At 44.3% G+C, this 21,148-nt stretch overlaps 1 protein-coding gene across 2 annotated transcripts in view; it reads left to right on the top strand.

Annotated features, from left to right (window-relative positions):
* NEK11 (NIMA related kinase 11) overlaps positions 1-21,148 on the top strand; it is a 270,045-nt gene that overhangs the window by 13,127 nt on the left and 235,770 nt on the right. The gene's annotated exons all lie outside the window — the stretch shown is intronic.

Raw genomic sequence — 21,148 nt, 5'->3', positions numbered from 1 at the left:
TCGACATGGGGTTAGGTTGACATGGGCTAGGTCGGCTGTCAAAAGGTAGTCATGAAGTTTTTCATGTTTTTTTTTAAACCGACACGCGGTATTTCATGCCCTACCATCCATTATGGTGGGGAGGGAGAATAAAATAGTGTGCCCAAAGCATTGCAAGCGCAGTGGTACACCTTTTTAGTGTCCATGTTGACTGTGTCGGCATTCGGAATAAAAAACGTGAAAACCCACATGTCGACATTTACACTGTTGACTTAGCCCATGTCGACCTAATGCATGTGTCGACCTACTGACCCAGTCGACCTAACCCTACGTCGACCTTCAGTGGTCAACACAATGCATGTCTACCTTCCCCTTGTCGACACTGTGACCCATACTCATTATTTCCTACACATGTTTTATATATATGTGTGTGTGTGTGTGGTGTGTGTATGTGTGTGTGTGTGTGTGTGTGTGAAGATGACAATATGGGAATAATTACAGGGGCTGATCTATGGCACAGTCGTCACTAATTGCCATGTTCATGCTGCAGTATGTCTGGTACAATAGACCGTTCATTTTTGACCTTTTGTACATTACATTTATTGCTGGCACAAGGAACATAGGCTATAAAAAGTATTCACCCCATGTGGCATTCATCTCATGCTATGTTCTTATATTACTGAATGAAAATGGATAAAAAATGAATGTATACTGAAATTGTACAAGTGAGCAGTACAAAATATTCTTCAATGTTAAATGAAATGAGCTCTAAAGCTTTCCCGTAATATATTGGAAATAACATACAGGTAATAAACAATTATAAAACTATTCAGCTCCCTAATCATTCCCAGTATTGCACATGTGCTCGGCACAACTGTCATTCATTCTTCATTGCTATGTGGCTCAAATTCTGTCAGATGCTGGTCAATGACAATTATCATACTGTATCATTCTGTGGATTCTCAAAGGGAATGCAGTCTAAGCTTTGACTATTACTTATGTCACGCTAGTGGCATAACTAGAAATGTTTCCGCCCCGCCGCCCCCCGCCCCATACATGTTTTATCATTTTTTTACCTAATTTCTCGTTGCCAGGGGTTTCATGCTTATGGACATGAGTTTCATGCTCATTGCCAGGGGTTTCATGCTTGTTTCATGCTTGTGTACATTGTGTATGCACCTTAAAGGTCCATACACACTGGGCGACTATGCCCAGCATATATGGACAGCGATGATAGCGCTCATCGCTGCGGGGAAAGCCGCTCAGTACATACACACAGAGCAGCTTTCCCCCTGCCCGGTGCCGACGGAGGGGGGAGGACGGCGTTGCATAGCGGAGCGCAGATGAACCAGCAGATGACCGGCTTTCCTGGCGATGTTGCGGGAGTGCGCAGCAGCGCTCATCGCCGGGCCATACACACTGGGCGGCTTTGAGCTGAAAGCCGCTCAAACCTGCTGTTTTTTGTGACTTTCAGCTCAAAGTCACCCGGTGTGTATGGGCCTTAACACTTCTTGCACACAGCTGTACTCAATTAATTATATTTTCACAATATTTTACTGCTTCAGGGTTTATTCAGGTTAATCTTAGCAAAGAGGCAAGGGTGCAATCACTTGTTGTATGTTTTATATATGTTTTAGAAAAAAAGATTGATGTTACAAAGTATTTTTAATATTCAGTAGAACTTTTTTCGAAATAAATGCATTTTGATTAATGATGTAAGAAATAGATTGAATTTTTATAACATCCATTGCACATTTGATTTATAAGATATTATGTAAAGATACTGTATGGCTGTGAAATACTGCAAAAGAGGAGTTCGCTATTGCGTAAACAGGTGTGGATCATTTGGTCTGCAACAACTGGGTCGACAAGCATTGGGCCGACACCACTAGGTCGACATGGGTCTAGGTCGACATGGGACAAGGTCGACAGGGTCATTAGGTCGACAGAAACATTAGGTCGACATGGGCAAGGTCGACGGTCAAAAGGTCGACATGGGGGTTTTCACAGTTTTTTTACCCAAATGTCGACACTGTCGACATGGACACATTTTAAAGTGCACCACATCCCCTCGAATGGCGATCACTTCGGGCACGGTGCCTCGCTATGTTCGGAACACTATTTTATTCTCCCACCACGCCCTAGTGGATGGTAGGGCATGAAATACCGCCTGTCAGCTCAAAAAACAGTGAAAACCCCCACGTCAACCTTTTGACTGTCGACCTTGCCCATGTCAACCTAATGCTTGTGTCGACCTAATGACCTGTCGACCTTGACCCATGTCGACCTTGACCCATTTCGACCTTCCTGCATGTCAACCTAGTGGTGTCGACCCAATGCTTCTCGACCTAGTTGTAGACCAAATGACCGTATCCCGCGTAGACTATGTTTTCCAAGGAGGCTTCATTTCCTATCCCAAGATGGCCTCTTAGATCTCCACTCAAAATGTGCAGTGGCCATCTTCAAACTTTATCGCATGTAGGGAGAGCGGTTTCCTGCTTACCACCAGAGAGACCTGCTGTTTCCAGTGTTACTGCCCCACTACCCAGTACCGGACATGATACTCTGCTATGCCACTCCCAGAGCATCAGTGTACATGTAACAGTGAGTACGGTTCTACTATCAGTGAAAAACATCACTGGCTTAATAACTGGGCTATTCATAGTTTTTATCAACTGATCTGTGCATAATAACTCAATGCAATATCAACATCTGCGAACACATCATTTCTAACACATGCAAATATAGATATTAGTGGTGTTAAGTTTGCCCACAACTTCAGAGTTTCTGAACTCTGTAATCATCAGCAATTTTGCAAGATAACCTAAGAATCTGGGATCAGAAAACTGGCAGACAGCAATTTGATGATCATAAAACACAAGTATTACTTTAACTGAAAAGACAGGTTTGATGTGTTGTTGCCTTTGAAAGTAACAACATGTTCCTACATCAGTTCAGGGAAAGCAAATTAACACATGCAAAGAAGAACAATTTCTTCACGCTGCTCATTGGATGCAGAGCATGGGCTTGCCTGCATCCGAGGCTATGTATTGTGCATGTTAATCAAGCTTGTTTTATCTGATTTAGTGCACACGGTAGTGTTCTGTGCTGTAGTCTTATGAAAGGAATATTCGTGGTATATATTTTGTAATATCACTGATTAGAACATGTGGTCTAAAATATATGCTAACTCGACCTTTTGAAGAGACCTTGGTTCATTTTTATTTTTCACCCAAATGTGGGCAGTTCAAATTCTGTTCATATAACCCTTTCTCTGTGTACACAGGGCAGCCGAGAGGAATGCCGGGCCCCGGTAAAATTTTTGGGGCGTGGCCTAAGTGTGTGTTGTGGGAACCTCCCACACTTAGGCCACGCCCCCAAAATGTTTAGAGGAGGGTGAAAGAAAACTCTAAAAACTGTAATCTCAGAAGCAGCACACACCTACAGCATGTGCTGTGCTGACTGCAGGCTCAGCATGACCTCTCACGCTGTCAGTGAGACACTAATGCTGAGCCTGCTGTCAGCACAGCACATGCTGTAGAAGTGTGTGCTACTGTTGCTACCCGGGAGGGATGGAGGGGCAAGGGGGGGTTCAGACCAGGGCCCCTGCAGGGCCCCTTCAGCAAGTGTGGGCCCGGGTAATTAGTACCCTCTCCCCCCCTCTCTCGGCTCCCCTGTGTGTACATATAACATTTGGTAATATGAGTGGGACCTGTGTTGTTTTGCAGAGATAAAGCTAAATAAATATTTTTTTCCCAGCATTTAAATATAATGAAAAGGTCAGGCATTTTGTCTGGCTTTATCATAAACTCATGTTTAAACTGACAGACAAACTTAAATATTTTTTATTTTAATTACTTTTTTTTATCTTAGTAAAATGTTGCAGTAATATCAAGTAATGTCCTGAACACTGATAACATGCAGCCAGCGCAGGACTGGGACCAGAAATTGGCCTTGGCATTTGGAGCACACAGCCCACGTGCAGTAGGCGGGACCCTTGTGCGGCGAAGCCGCTCAAAGAAAAGGGGGCGTGGTCTCATGGAAAGGGGCGCGGCATCAGAAAAACAAGGCATTACACATTATGGAACATACCGAAATGCCCATTACAGAATATGACACCATCTGGACCCCACAGGCTGCTCCCCCTGCATAATAACAGGACACAACAGGCTGCTCCCCCTGTATAATCACAGAACACCACAGGCTACTCCACCTGTATAATAACAGGAAACCACAGGCTGTACCCCTGCACTATAATAGAACAACACAGGATGCTTTCCCTGCACAATAACTGGGCACCACAGGCTGCTCCCCCTGCACAATCACTGAACACCACAGGCTGCTCCCCCTGCACAATAACTGGACACCACAGGCTGCTCCCCCTGCACAGTAACAGGACTGAGGAGTCAGGACACCACAGGCTTCTCTCAGAGAAGTTCTCTGGGAGAAGCCTGTGGTATCCTTACTCCTCAGTATTGTACAGTCCAGGCATTGTCAGTGCTCAACCACCACCTGCCGACATTGCTGCCACCCCTGACATGATTAGGGCTATTTCACAGGCTCTGGCTCCTGCCGGGCGGCAAAATCCCGCACAGCCAGGAAGCCATGACGCACACAGTAGTTTACAATGGAGGGGATGGCCACAGCCCGGCAGCCGTCCCTTCCAGTGGTGGGTTCTGGCTGCAACCCGGCGGCCGAGCCGTGGCCGTCCTGTGTGAATGGACACATTTTTGTCCATTATTAACTGCTGTGTGCGGCACAGGTTCCTGTCCGTGTGGGATTTCGCCGCCCGGCAGGAGCCGGATCGTGTGAAATAGCCCTTACCGTCAGTCACTGCCTCCAGGAGTCCGGCCATCCCAGCAGCACCACTGTTGCCAAGGAACACAAATGTCTTGTTGACATTTATAATGTCACACAGGAGATATGTGCACCTTAAGTTAATTCCCACAGGACTAGAACTTTCGACCTCATACACTCCAGTTAGACACCTAACACATTATTTGCTTTTGCATAGGATGCCTAGTAATTCTACCTATATGAAGCTAATTGCAATTGTCATTTAAACTTTAAACCATTGCAGGTAAGCAAATCATTGTAATGTGTGGGTGCAAGTGATTGGATATGTGACTTCACACTACATGCAGTAGTTGCAGTGGTTTGCACACTAGCTGCAATGGCTTGAACCAAAACAGTAGCTAGGCTTGCAACAAAGGATCAAATAGCTCATATGTTGAGTGGTACATGAGGTTCAAGGTTTAAGTCCTGTGCATGGCATATTTTAAAAACAGTTATTTTAAATAAAAGTTTTGTTATTGGCAATTTGCACAAATCACACTTTAACGGATAGATCACAAGATAAATATATTAACACTGTATAAGTTTGGTGTTCCACTTCCTTGCTTTAATTGTTCTGAAGCTAAGTGTATATAATATTTATACACACAATCCACTTTGTACATCCTGCTCTTGCCTCTGTAATGGGTAGTACTTGCATCAATAAATGTGTGACTCGGAAAATGAATGCGGAAGGTTATATTAGTGCTATAAAGTGCTGTCGGAATTTGCTGCATTTCAGTAAGTAAAAAGATCATATTGATATTCCATCAGTGATGTAAATAGAAAGGGCAGTAATACAAGTATCGCTTGCTATATTGCTGTCTGAGTCTCTTTATTTTGGAGTGCCGTCCCTCCCCCAAATTCTACTATCCATAACATTGGGAGGGCACCCAACAAGTATTGCTATTGCAGACCGGGAGTGCCGAACTGCAGAATGCACACATATATATATAATATATATATTTATGTGTTATTGGGAGTAGGGTTTTTGTTTCCCAAAGCCAACAATAGTCTTTAAACATCAAAAGTAATTAATGCCAAATCAGGCTTCTTAGCATTAATTGCTATTGTTGTCTTAAAATGATCAGCAACTGTAACAAGCATACAAACAGTAACGTAACAATAGCCCCGCAGACTCTGCGGTGGCGGGGAGGCGCTGTATAGGTGTGGGTGCCGGGGTCTGAGGGGCTATTGTAATGTAGTTGCCGGGAGCTCACCTGTGATCGGAGCCCGGGACCCGCAGAAGATTTGTCTGTGATCCCGGCTCCACTGTCCCCTTCTGGCTTCTGCTTCTAATCTAAATGGACTATCACAAAATGTCCACCCCCATACAGCAGAAAAGTATCTGCTGTATGGGGGCAAACATTTTGTGATGGTCCGTTTGCATTAGACGCTGGAGCAATCAGCGGACAGGGGAGCCGGGACCACAGACAAATCTTCTGCGGGTCCCGGGCTCTGATCACAGGTGAGCTCCTGGCAGACAACTTTACTGCGTGGGGGGGCGGAACACAGGACAGACATTTGATTACTATTTTTAGTTACGCCACTGCCTACAAATACCTAATAACCTAAGGGTTCTTAGAAGCACTTTTAACTAGTTGTAAATGACAACTACATTTCCCAAGTGGAACCAATTAGTGGGAGTTATATTGGATGTAAGTAACTGTGCGGAGTTTGTATATTCTCCCCATACTTGCGTGGGTTTCCTCCGGTTTCCTCCCACAATCCAAAAATATACTGGTAGGCTAATTGGCTAATTGGCTCCAAACAAAAAAAAATTAACCCTAGAATGTCTGTGTGCGTGTACATGTGGTAGGAAATATAGATTGAAAGCTCCACTGGGGCAGGGACTGATGTAAATGTTCAAATATCCTGTGTAAAGCGCTGCGGAATATGTGTGCGCTATATAAGAAACTGTTAATAAATAAATAAATGTAAATCTAAATATTGACACATAAGTAAGGGGTGGCTTTAAGAAATAGCAGCAATAACTTCATAACTTAGTTTGTGGTTTAACAGAACTTTCTATCAGATTCTATGAAGATAATGAGTTTAGAAAGGACAATTTAGAACAGCTGAGACAAGCGTTAAAGATGATTGATCAGGATAATGTTATTTTGCAGACAATCACAGAGGCCAAAAAGCACAACTGAAAAAATAAAGTAATAAAGTTGTTCTTGCAAGTTTGTACTTTAGGACTGCAAGAGTTCCGTGGAGACCATAGTGGCTAACTAAAAAAGGAATTAAGGTGATGTGGGAAAAGAAAAAGGCACATCATTTGTATTAGTCATACTTGCCACTAGCCATTTAGTACAACAGGGGGCAGGGATCAGCAAAGGCGGATGGTGCAAAGGCATGGAGGCATTGCAGAGTTGCTCAGGGAGCAGGATGGGGAGACTAAAGTTTGATCGGAAGGGGCCAAATTCATCCCTGTTCCGATGGGGCCGAGCAATTCTCTCGGGGGGTTGGTGGCTGGGGGAGGACACCGGGCCGGAGTAGGGGTACGCACACTGTGTTATGAGCATCCCATGAAACCGCTGGGTGTTCACCTGGGAACGCAGGAGGGCCGACCATCGAATGATTTCTGTCCCCATTTGCCACATGCGAGGGGATGTGTTCTCGGACACATCCCCTCGCAAGGTACAGAACAGAACTGGGTAGTGGGCTAGTGTATGCTGCCTAGCGAGTGGGTCTGAATTAGGCCCATAATGTGCTGCTTGAACACAGACATGTTTCATATGTAGCTTGGGAAAGTTGTAGATATCTGAATAATGATGATAATATAATAAACTGATTTGTAAGCTTGCTGCTCTTTCCCAAATCTTGTTCTTGTTTCCCTGTATCTCAGACACTGGGTGAAACAAAGGACAGAGACAGTATAAGGTAATAACTACATGAAAGACTTTTCACAATAGGCTGCTAATGGTTTATTTATAAGAAAGAAACAATATATTGGCATCTTAGTGCTGTTTTGATGCCTATCGCTTCCCATTCATAGGGAGATGAAATGCAATGATTTATTGATGCTGAGTCTCACCATCATTTGAGTGTAAAGGTAAATTGTGGGCGAGGTCCTCATATTTTACTAGCACAATTGGACAAGCAACAGAAGTACGCAGTGGGGACTTGTGCTTGATAAATATTCATATAGCACTAATCTGTCCCTCTCTGGATGCCACATGCGGAGGAGTGTTAAAACTCTTGCACTTAGGCGACATGTGGTCATTGTGGGGTGTCAGCTCAGCTGATATCTTGAACCTAGACTCAGGATGACTCCTTGGAAGCTGTGCTCTGATCTGAATTATTTAGTGCTCAATATTTAATTATTTAGCTTTTCTTATGGTAACTGAAAATAAATCTGAACCTGGTTGATTTTGTTTGGAGTCTTATAAATATCTAACAGATTACCAGCTGGCTGGGAGAATAGTAAAGCATTTTCATTTTTGGGCATTTTCATTTTTGGGTCAATTTAGAAGAAAAAACTTTTATTAAAAAGATTGCAAGAAATATTTATTGACATTAATATTTTACTATAAACCATTATAGATGGTCAATTTATGAGAAAAAGCTTTTATCAAAAAGATTGCAAGAAATATTTATTGGAATTATTATTGGGATCCATAGTTTTTAACATAGCCAGTACATCTTTTAATGTATCCTTCAGGTTGTAGTGCCTAAACAGTTTTGATTGGCCTTAGTTCTGAAGGCAAGAGGTAAGAGAAGATGAGGCTGTGCATTTAATCCCATTGATGTTCAAAATGCTCCTAAAATACGGATACAAGTAGGTTAGCTTAAGTTGTGTTGATTCCTGTAGTAGTTAAGGCTTTCATTAATTCAACAAATAAAAGTTTAAATCAGGTATTATATAACTATGGATTGTGTTTTACTAATTGACAGTAAAGCTGGGGTAGATTTATTAACCAGCGTTAAGTGCATATACTGCACTTAATGCTGCTTATCTGGGGGGGGGGGGGGGGGGGGGGGGGTTTAACGTTTTTTAAAATGTACGATGAGTGTACTTAACGTGCACTAGGGACAGTCCATCAATAACGCTCAGCATGGCTGTCCCCTTCAATCCCCCTGCTGTTTACGGCTTGGGCAATTGTATGGCTGCCTGTCAGGCATACATCGCCTGTTAAGCCGCCCTGGTATCTTCATAAGCCCAGGGTTAGTGTTTTCCTATTCCCACTGCAGGGAAAACGGTAGCCCTGCTGCTAGCTCCGGGCTACACACGAGATCTCGCAATAATAGCGAGATCTCACGCATGCCCAGAGAGCCAACCGGGGTAGGGAGAGGTTTTTTAAATGCGGATCTGCATCCCTGATAGGGCGCCGATAGCGAGAGCCGTGGACGCAGGACATAACAGCTCTCTTTTTTTGGCCGCCCCCTGCATCTTACATCGTGGTGATACGGGTGAGCGCTTCTCCTCGTTATGCAGGAGAAGCGGGACCCATTATTTTTAAACCAGTAATAATTAAAGTAGCCATGACTTTCTTAGAACTACATTTGTAGCAGATCTAGAGATGATTGGAGATGTTCTTGACTGGTGCTAAGCCACAATAAATTAATATTTTGGATTTTTCCTGATTTACAAAATCTTGGATTTATTCAGACTTATATGCAATACCAAGGTCTTCACAGTTGCATGATGTTTCTCTTCTGTGAATGCATGAATATCCTTGAAAACCCTTAATGCACACACGCACAGTATTTGCGATTTTGCATTCAGTTGTGTGGAGTGTAGACTGGGGAGGGAAATCAAATTTCAACTCCCAAGGTAGCTGTGTTGTGGATGTGTAAAGGGGGTATCATGGGTGTACTTGTACAGACATAGTGGTCTTATTTTACATTAGTTGTAAAACTTGAATCAGTGCGACCCAGGACTTTCTTGAGCAGTTGATGTTGGTAAGATGCTTGGGCGGTAGAAGAATTTACCGTCCAGCCTCTGGATTTACAAAGTGCACAGAAATTATAGTTGGTATGCTAAGTAGGGTGATGCAGAGGGGTGTGTTATGGGACTCAACAGTCATTATCCAGACATCGGGATCCCGACTGGCCGGAGTCAGACAGCATGGCGAGCGCAAAAAAAGCCCCTTGCGGGCACGGTGGCTCGCTATGCGAGCCACCTATTATATTCTCCCTCTATGAGGGTCGTGGACTCCCACGAGGGAAAATAGCGGGTGGCCGTCGGGCATCCGGCTGTTGGCGTTTTGACAGTCGGGATCCCGACGTCGGGTAAACGACTGTCGGGATCCCGACTGTCGGGAACCCGTCCGGCACCCGATGCAGAGTGTGTCATAGCCCCAATCAGACCGATTCTATCACAGCCACCGAATAACTCCTGGGCTATGCACAGACTTCACACACTGGAGAAATCATTTGATTGTGAGTGGCTCGCAAATGGATTTGCAGCTATTCACCGATCCAGCTAATTTTTTATAAGCCTGCTAAGGAATCGCACGCTTGCACAGGGTGTCATTTCACTGTGGCGGGGGGCAGGGTGTACCTGATAGCTGGGCTCCAACAATCAGGTCTGGATTTCTCCCTTAGTGTAGAAAGAGATGTTACAAATTCTCTTTTATTTCATGTAAATAAAGTGTTTAAAAACAAATATGTTGTCATATTATTTAGCCCACTGTGGGGAACCCTCCTTGGCACACAGGGGGTTATTCTGGTTCATTCGCTCGGATGCGAATTTGTATCCTTGCGAGTGAACCAGATCTTGCCTTAGGAATGGTGGTACGCCGGCCCACCATTCGCAAGGCGCGTACATTCGCACTGGCTGCGAATGGATGCCACTGGGACCCTCCCACATTTTTCGATGGTCAATGTCCATCGATAGATGTGGAAGGTGCACGCATACAGTATGTAAGGTTGCTCTGAGCATATGACATCCAGTGCTGCCCACCCCCCTGCATATCTGTCACGGCCGCATTAGCTGGGCGTTCCCATATGCTAATGGGCCACTCCGCTGCCCCCCGTCCTCCAAGGAAGGGTGCGTGCAGAAATGCGCATGCACAAACATCGGCCCCGTGTGAACACACACGGGCCAACAAACGGACCTTAATAAGTTCCACAGTCTCCGTTAATGGACTTTTTGAACTCCCTGTACTACAGCGCCAATTCAGATCCGTTTGTAATGGGCCGAATTCAACCCTGATGGTTAGGGTTTGCAGAAGCGCGCATATGCGCGTGTGCAAACCCCCTGAGTGAACCGCTTCAGCGGGTTTCACACTCGCCATGCTGTTTGCTTCAGGAGGGGTGGAAAGGGGGTGGGCAGGGAGTGGAAGCAGGGGAATTCCCAGAGTTTTTATGGGTATGCTGACGCAGATGCAGGTGTGTCTATGCCTGCTTGGGGCAGGCGGCTGTTGTCACTTAACTTCAGCGCCCGCACCAAATTCCGCAATCTGTAGCCATAATATAATTCCGTCTAGAACAGGTGAAAAATCATTGAATGATTTTCCACCCATGCTGCCGCATACAAGGCGATGTGTTATTGTACACATCCCCTCGCATGTAAGAGAGGGGATTCGATTGGCAGGGGGGCAGGCATTCGGATGCTTGCAAGCGAAAAGGTCTGAATCAGGCCCTATGTTCTTGTGCATTTCCACAGCCTACAAAGGCAGGAAGGATGACTGTAGAAGTGATAACCTTGCATCAAATAATTCCGGTTTCCTATAATAGTACGTTACTAGCAATACTCTCTTTAAATACAACTAACTTAACTGCGTTTTACTTTAAAGGGGTCTATTTATGACATAATATTTGCAGGATATCACCCGAAATCGGTTTCAGATGGGTACCCGCAGATACGCAGTGTCCCCTGGCTGTAAGTGCATGTGCGGTAGTGTGCCCAACTCCTAGAGGAGAAGGTAAGTGGCCACATCAGTGATCCAATAACTGCTTACACACATAGGGCCTGATTCAGGTTTGCCCAGTAAGCTGTGAACATTGCAGCTTGCCGAGCACCTGAGCCGCCGCCCCGCTGAATATATACGCCCCCCTTGCCGCCGATTCTCCTTGGTACCATACGAGGGGATGTATAACAAAAACACATCCCCTCACATGCCTCCGCTGCAGGACAAATCATTTGATGGTCGCCGACTATCAAATGACTTCTCCTGCCTTCGCAAACAGAAGTCAGTTCAAACAGACTTTTATTTGCCAGCGCCGGGACCACCAGCAGACATCGGCCTGCCCGCATACCCATGGAAAAGCCCAGCGTTTTCATGTGGACGCCCATAAAATGATTAGCATTCCCATTAGCGATCCCTGTCCCTGCTGCCTTCCGCCCCCATCTCCCCCTCCCCGCAATGAACGGCCCAGCGAGTGTGTAACGCGCCGAGGCAGTTCGTTGCAAGGGTCTGCACACGTGCAAATACGCACTTGCGTATGCGCAGACCCCCAAACATCGGAACGGGGCTAAATTCAGCCCTTTGCCAGTGATCTAGAACGAGAGCCACACTGTACATCCAAGCAATGGATTTGTTACTGTCATGAATAGATAGCGATTAAAAAAAAAAGATAATTATAGGGTGTAGAACCTGGTATTTTATAAATATGCCCCGAAATGATTACTCACTTACTGTATGCCTTAAGTTAATCATAAGAATAATGGGATACCACCAGGAATACTTTGTTATGCAAAAAATAATGATGTCTGAAATATCTTTGCCTGCAGTAATTCTGTGCAAGCACTAGATGGTAATAGTATATCACATGCAATTGTTGTCCTTCTACAGCCTTCGCTTATATATAGCTTACATTTTTTGGTAATCCTAAGATTATTAGATCAGCTGTGAAGAAGTGTGGATACTGTACAGGATATACATACTGTATAGATCATTGCACTGACAGACACATTGCCACTTTACTAACCCAAATCCTTTTTCTCTTTGTGATACTATTTTACTTCTGATTTTACATATTTTAACACGACAATAAACTTGGCTGAATGAGTTACTTGATATACTGTACAGTAGTAAGTTTTTTAATAGCAGTTAATGAATTCAACTTATGTTATTGCTGTTAAGAATTATTATAGGTGGACTGTAGTAAGCATGGCACCAACAGGAATATTGGGGGCCATTGTAATGTAATCGGTCCCCTGCGCATTTGCACGGGGGACCGCGCATGCGTATAGTAATTTATGCACATGTGCCGCTGTGTGCGAGCGGCCATGGCGAATAGACTATTCTCAGGGCACACCCACACAACAGTGGGGGCGCGGGGCGTCAGGCCAGAGGATTCACCCATGGGAATGTCCATGGAATAGGCTGGTCCAATGGTAACAGGCCGGTGACACGGGTCCCAGGGGCAGGAAGCTGACATCAGCGGATGTCAGCTGCCTGCCGACGTCCTGCAGAGGACGCCCACAGATCTGAGACACCACAGAGATGTCTCAGATATACGAGCGTTGGAGAAAGGCTACAAATGGATGTTTATGCAAAACATCCATTGGCAGCTGTGCGGGGGATTGCAGCGTGCGAGGGTTCGGCTTTGCGAGTCAACCAGAATAACTTTCCCTGTATATCCACTGCCATATGAGTGCGTGACTAAACCATGTGTTGACATGGCCATGGAAGGTTTAGGGCCATCCGTACTGGCTTCCCAACATCAGGAGATGTGTGGCGGTATTCAATCTGTGATGATATTTCCCTCAAGGGGGAAATATCTGTACTCCCCTATTTAATGTTGCCATGACAGCAGGCTATCGGTTTCCTCTTTTTTTAAAGACTAAACTGTTTTGTCGGATTGTTGAATACGCAGACGGTTTTGACAATCCACTGCCTTTTTCACCGATTCACAGACTTTCCGACACTCTACAGATGGATTATTGAATTCTGGCCATCCAGTTAGTGTCAGAACCGGCAAAAATGGACATCTCGACAGTCAGAATCCTGTCCGTTTTTGCCGGTTCCGACACTAACCAGATTGAATACCCCCATGGTCCCTATGTTGTTTAAAATATTGATCAATCCAGAATTGTTAATCATTTAACTTTTTTTGAATATGGCAATACCATAAGCAAAGAAAATTAAACAGAAAATAAAAAAAGGTAGTGTTTAAAAGGTCTTTTTCTGTAGCTTAACTGTTTTTTTTTTTTTTTAAGTATAGGATTCCAAACATGTGCCGTGTGTCCATTGCTGAAGCTTGTTTTGGGTGCCGGATGACTGACCGGCAGTCGGGATTCCAACAGTCATTACACCGACGTCGGAATCCTGACTGCTACAAGCCCGACAGATGGGCAGCAGCTATTCTCCCTTGTGGGGGTCCACGACCCCCATAGAGAGAGAATAAAATAGGTGCCAAGTGCAGCGAGCCACTGTGGCGAGCCCGCAAGGGGCTTCATTGCGACCCCCCCACTGTCTGAGTCCGGGCAGCCAGGATTCCGACGTTGGGCTAATGACTGTAGCAGTATGCAGGAGTAGTAAAACACTTCTTTTGTTCTTGTAGATGAGATGCCAATAGAAGCGTATCATAATGCACAATTTGTTGTTCCCTGCCACAGATGTTTCTGTAGATCTTATTTATTTATTAACAGTTCCTTATATAGCGCAGCATATTCCATTGCAATTGGAGACAGTGATTCAACAAACTGGGTGTTTACAGATAGTCAAAAAGGTAGGAGGGCCCTGCTCACAAGCTTACAATCTATAGGATATGTCTTATTGATGTGGAACAAGAAGTACCAGAGGTATGTGAATTGCTGGACTTCCCAGTCTTTGCTTAACCTTGCTTCCTAAATATTACATGGTTCACAGAATATGAGGTTTGCGTCTTCTTCAAAATATGTCTTAGATGGTTTCCCTTTAGTGTTTCTCATAGAACTTCATCTTTGTTGTTGAGAGTACTGTCAGCCCATATTTCAGATATGTTTTCTGCTGCTACAGGACTCACAATTTTCTTTACATGCAGGATACTTTGGTGCATGCAGTGTCTGGGCCCATAACCTGTTGTTACTTCCTATGATATAGCACAGTAGGCACCAGTGGAATGTCAAAAAGAGACAGAAAGACACTTTTTTTAGTTCCGCACATATTTTTCTACCCCAAATGGTCTTGTATCTTGACATTTTTGGGGATCAGATTTTAGTTCAGAACCAACTTCACAAATTTAGAGAAAATGGGTGTGACACATCTCATCACCCATTTGTTTTTAGTGGTTGGTGGTGCTTCCAGAGTCAGAAAAAGGATTAAGTGAATAAGTAGAACAGAAGACTCTCTTTTTTGGGGCACTCTTGAGTTGACCTTAGGGTGTATTTCACTCGTATATATGTGAGTGCTCTGAATTAGAATAAAACGTCACTTTTATTGTTTTGTCCTTAAAAAGTATTTGATTTTTTTACATAAAGGCTAATTGTTTTAACCGTGTAAATATACATGTAAAAAAGAGCTAAGTCTCTAGACAGTGTTTCCTTAAACATTGAAGTTATCAGTGGTAACAGTGGTAAGAGCATATAGAACAGAGTAGGCAGTAGTGTTACCTGGGACAGTGGTAGTATTATTATAGCTATCTGTAGCAAGATTTCTCTGGGGTAATGTCCTGAAAACAGCTACAGTACATGGAGTCATACATCCAATATGACGCAGGGTCAACTTCTGCTCAGTAAAGGTTGCGTATCCTAACTTAAAGGGGACATGCTTCACAGGGAATACCGATTACATCACTTCAGTATAGTATATCTACTATCGACGGGGATGCTGTTCTGCCACCAGAGACTAGTGCCTGCACTGTCGGCTCCTCCTCTGTGACAGGAGCTGAGTGCTGCAGCAGAGTGTCATCTCCTGCATCTCAGCTCCTCAGCAGGCTCCTGTCACTGCAGAGGAGCTGAGATTTTGGTGTCGCCCCTTTCCCAGGGTGACACCTGGTCCTCTTTATTAGTTTTATGTTTATGGGATGCAATAAGAGAGATGCTAGACTGGCACTTGCCAGACCTGACAGGTGATTGGTCAGGTCTAGGCGCATGCTCATTGGTCCATCCAGTTCCCAGTAACTACACAATGTTTCCCTTACCATATGAATCATACGTGGAGTGTGGACAAGTAGGATATCTGCAGTCAGGGGCATAACTATGAATTGGGCACCCCCCCACCATTAATGGGGGGGGCGCCCCCCCTCTGCAGCATCCCCCATCCCCTACCCACAGCCTTACCTGTCTTGCTGCCGCTGGTCCCGGCTCCCTTGCTGGCTTCATTCTTCTGCTATGGAGATGGACCAACACAAAATGTCCGCCTCCATACAGCAGACAGTTTCAGAGAACTGTCTGCTATATGGGGCGGACATTTTATTGTGGTCCGTCCCACTAGCAGAAGAACTGAAGACAGGTAAGGCTGCGGACAGCGGATTGGCGGGCGATGGGCAGGCGGCAAGCGGTGGATGGGCAGACGGGCAGACGGGAGGGTGCTAACTATAGCAACGCAGCCCCCCGGCGCCCCCACATGCACAGCGCCCCCCGCGACCGCGGGGGCTGCAGTGCTATAGTTACGCCACTGTCTGCAGTCTGAGAAATTTCTCACTGACAGTAATAAATAAAGCAAGCATTCATTTGCTGCCCCCAGCAAATGGTTCCCCTAGGCACAGGCCTCAGGTGACTGGTCAGAAATTCACCAATGTTAAATGTTTTATAGCATAATTTTGCATAGCCAAGTAAATATCAAAGTGAATGAACTGAATATGCTCTGAATCCATTTTGTTTTCCCACAAGAGATTTTATTTAAAAAAGTCTATCACAGTCTTTGACACATAAGCCTGATATGAAAGCCTTAACCTTGTTTACTCTGAGAAATGTGCTACGCGCTGACACTATATGTCATACTTTCTTACTCTCATGGTGTAGTTTCGTAGTATTTTGACAGGTGCGAGGAGCACGAGGTCAGGTTCATCTCTCTAGGTCTTAGAGACGTGAATTGCTCCTGACATCTGGCAGAAAGAGATGGTGCTTTCTTTGTGATACTCATGTAATATCTTCCGCACTTTGACGTGTACAAGCACATAACAAAACGAACTATCTGATTAATTATCTCTTGCTTTATTGTCTGCAAACAATGTTCCCATCTGATTCAAACTTTTTATTTTATGTAATCACTTTCCAGTTATTAGTGTATTAAGTACAAACATTTAATAACCTAATAATAACATTTTATGAATATAGCTGACATTGGTTTATGCTTTAATGTTTACTATAGAGTAATAACGCTACAACAAGTGTGGGCAAGAAGGGCATAGGGGAAGATACTGTGCATGCCTTTCAACATGACCCATTCCAGGAGGGACTAAATGCTCTGTTCCTGGTTTTCCCTCTTACTTTGTGTTTGCCATCACCTGTGCTAGAACACCTTTATTATTAAAAGGGAAACGTACGATACAAGCACAGTTCCAGATGCTATAGATTTTCCAGCTTCACCTCTTTACCGCGGTATAGCCAGAAGCACTAGTGTAACTGTCACTACTGAGGAAATTATATGTAATTGACACTAAATATGTATAAAAAAATAATTGCTTTGCATTCATATTCAATGCTTGACATAGTACACAAATGTTGTTAAATGCAAAAATAAAATATATTTGTGTGTATTTCATGTGTTTGATGTGTATATACAACATAAATTCAAGACACCTCATTGAAATATAAATATATTTCGAAATACTAAGTTCTAAGTTATCCAAAATTCTTCTGGTCCCGAGTATTTTGAATAAAGGATATTCGACCTGGTAGTAATGATTAGCACTCTCAAGACCCTGGGTTGCAGTTTTCGTGGTCCTCCAGGGCTAGGTGTATTCCTGTTATTACAAATTTCTTTCCACACATTAGCAACAAGACATAGCAAATTTCTTCTCCCTTCCATATATAATGATAAAAAAAAAAAAATAAGCCCTTCTACATCATTTTATTATTTTATGTTTTCATTAAGTTTCAGGTGTGAACTTCTGGCGAGGATCCACCCTCCTCTCTTTCTTTCTTCTTCCTTTTCTTTAGGCAAATTCCTTCTCAAATGGACAAAACCATATGCACTGCAGGTGGGGCAGATTTAACTTGTGCAGAGAGAATCAGATTTGGGTGGGGTTTTACTTTAAAGTCAGATCTATATTGCAGTGTAAAAATAGAGCAGCCAGTATTTACCCTGCACAGAAACAAAATAACTCACCCAAATCTAAATCTCTGCACATTACATCTGCCCCATCAGCAGTGCATATGTTTTTGTCCATTTGAGAAGGAATTTGCCTCTGAGAGTGAATCAGAATAAGGACCAATGTCTTAATTGTATGGATCCCTGTTTACGTTACTTTATTGTGTATGGGCACCGTTATATTCAAATGTAGATGAGCCCTAAAGCAGTTAGTAAGAGCTACTATACTTGCTAAAGAAAGGTCACTGATACGTGTCAGGGATTCATCTATTGTGTTTTACATGTGATTTCATATAAATGGCCACAATACCATTGTGTTTTATCTCCAATGTTGGCAAATGGTGCTGATGATTCAATGTACAGTAAATGTATCTATCTCTCATTCCAGCAGCTACATAATGTGGGCTAGGGGAATGAGGGAGATTTCTAGACTAATCAGGGAGAGAGGGAGATTGCTATTTCAGGGAGTCTCCTACAGAATGCAGGAGAGTAGGCAGCTATGATTTATGTACAGGGCTGGACAATTCCAAAGCAATTGTCTCTTTCAGACAGTATTTCATGTGGTTTGGCCATCTGCATGGAATACTGTTTAAAATGTGCCACCCAAAATGCCACTTCAAAAGAGACACTTCTAGAGGGGGTGGCCGCCATTTAGGGAGGGACATTTACTTGATAGAGCTGGAGACAGAAGGCAGGCAGGCAGGCGCAAACAGGAGTGCTGGGAGGGCAGCATAATTTGGTGGAAGGGGGATTACTGTGTGGGGCATTATATGATAAAAAGGTGCTAAGGACATTATTGTGTGGGGCAGAATATGGTGAAAGGGGCACTTTTGTATTAGCGTAAGATACTTTTACTGGAAGAATGTTTCCATTGAAGCTAGGTCACACATCCCTTCAGTGAGACCACATACAGTTGTGCTCAAAAGTTTACATATCCTAGCAGAATTCGATTTTCTGGCCATTTGCCAGAGAATTTGAATGATAACTCACAAACTTTTCTTTCACTTATAGTTAGTGGTTGGGTGAAGCCATTTATTGTCAAACATCTGTGTTTACTCTTTTTAAATCATTATGACAACAGAAACTACCTAAATGACCCTGATCAAAAATGTACATACCCTGGAGATTTTGGCCTCAAAACATGCACACAAGTTGACACAAACGGGTTTGAATGGCTACTAAAGGTAAACATCCTCACCTGTGATATGTTTGCTTGTAATCGGTGTGTGTGTGTATAAAAGGTCAGTGTGTTTCCGGTCTCCTGAAAGACCCTTGCATCTTTCATCCAGTGCTGCACTGACGTGTCTGGATTCTGAGTCATGGGGAAAGCAAAATAATTGTCAAAGGATCTGCGGGAAAAGGTAATTGAATTGTATAAAACAGGAAAAGGAAATAAAAAGATATCCAAGCAATTGAGAATGCCAATCAGCATTGTTAAAACTCTAATTAAGAAGTGGAAAATGAGGGATTCTGTGGAAACCAAATCATGGTCAGGGAGACCAACAAAAATTTCAGCCACAACTGCCAGGAAAATTGTTCTGGATGCAAAGAAAAATCCACAAATAACTTCAGCTGAAATACAGGACTCTGAAAAAAAGTGGTTTGGTTGTTTCAAGATGCACAATAAGAAGGCATTTAAAGAAAAATTGGCTGCATGGTCAAGTCGCCAGAAGAAAGCCATTACTACTCAAATGCCACAAAGCATCCCACTAACAATACTCCAAACAGCACAGAGACAAGCCTCAAAACTTCTGGAACAAAGTCATTTGGAGTGACGAGACCAAAATTGTAACTTTTCGGCCACAACCATAAACATTACATTTGGAGAGGATTCAGCAAGGCCTATAATGAAAGGTACACCATTCCTACTGTGAAACAAGATGAACGGGTGCCGGACGGCTCCCCGACAGTCGGGATTCCGACAGTCATTCCTTCGACGTCGGAATCCCGACTGCTTCCTCGTGGGGGTCCACGACCCCCATAGATGGAGAATAAAATAGGTGGCGAGCGCTGCTCGCCACCATGCCCGCAGCGGGTCGAGCGCAGCGAGCCTGTCAGCCTGTCTGCTTTGAACATAGGAGCATTGACACCGGAAGGACCCCACACCATAAATGGGACGGCGGTGGACGCACATGCTAGGCTTTCCAGCACATAGTGGCTGACTGCTGTGAGTGTGAAAAGAGTGACATTGAGGGTCCAGTAGGGAGGGGTGCCAGACGGGATCCCGACAGTCGGGATCCCGAAAGGCATTTACTCGACTTCGGGATCCCGACTGTCAAAACACCGACAGCCGGGTTCCCGACGGCCGTCGGCTATTTTCCCTTGTGGACTTCTCTCTAGTGAGCTGGGTTACATGTTGCAGTAGCAGTATTACTATACTGAATAATAAATGTAAAATGTTTTATTTTAGGTTTTTTAATACAGTATGTGTTTCTCTGTCTGAGCTATACAAATGTAATGTTTGCTGCAATGTGGCTTGCTGCATTGGGCTGTGCCTATTCACACACGCACAGTGATCGCACAGTCCGGCACAATATGCCACATCGCAGCAAACATTAACATGGCTACATTCAGTTGCATAACTATGGTCCCACAGACCCAATGGTGGCTTGGGGGACCAAGCGCTGGCGGGGTCTGTGGCTATGTCTGTGTGGGGTCTGTGGAAAATGACGCTGCCAGGATGATGCTACACCGGATGCAGTCTGTATTAGCAGCGGACTCATCACTGGGGCTAGCTGTGCCGTGCGAGTCCGCCCCCTGTATAATGTTTAAGGGGTATTGCGGTGTGTCACATAATGTGTAATGGGCATTGCAGTGTATCACAAATGTGTAATGGGCATAGTGGTGCGTACATAATGTGTAATGGGCATTGCGGGGGGCCCCATTATAAATTCTATATTCAAGTTCTAGTTACGCCCATGTATCTATCACCGCTCAACGCCGGGCCGTACACACTGGGCGGCTTTGAGCTGAAAGCCGCTCAAACTTGCTGTTTTGAGCGGCTTTCAGCTCAAAGTCGCCCAGTGTGCATATGCCTTTAGGATCAGTTATGTGGTAATAGACAGGATTCCCTTCTGTGTGTCCACAATTTGACCATTATAATGGACATAAAAACTTGAATTGGTCCTGGACCACCTACCCATGGCACCCCTGCAAGTCCCCCAGGGCACCCCAGGGTGCCACGGCACACAGTTTGGGAACCA

The sequence above is a fragment of the Crinia signifera genome, chromosome 5 (genome assembly GCF_055691185.1).
Source record: "Crinia signifera chromosome 5, ASM5569118v1, whole genome shotgun sequence".
NCBI classification, from domain to species: Eukaryota; Metazoa; Chordata; class Amphibia; order Anura; family Myobatrachidae; genus Crinia; species Crinia signifera.
The sequence above is the reverse complement of the archived record's forward strand: the minus strand, read 5'-3'. Positions and strand labels throughout refer to the sequence as shown.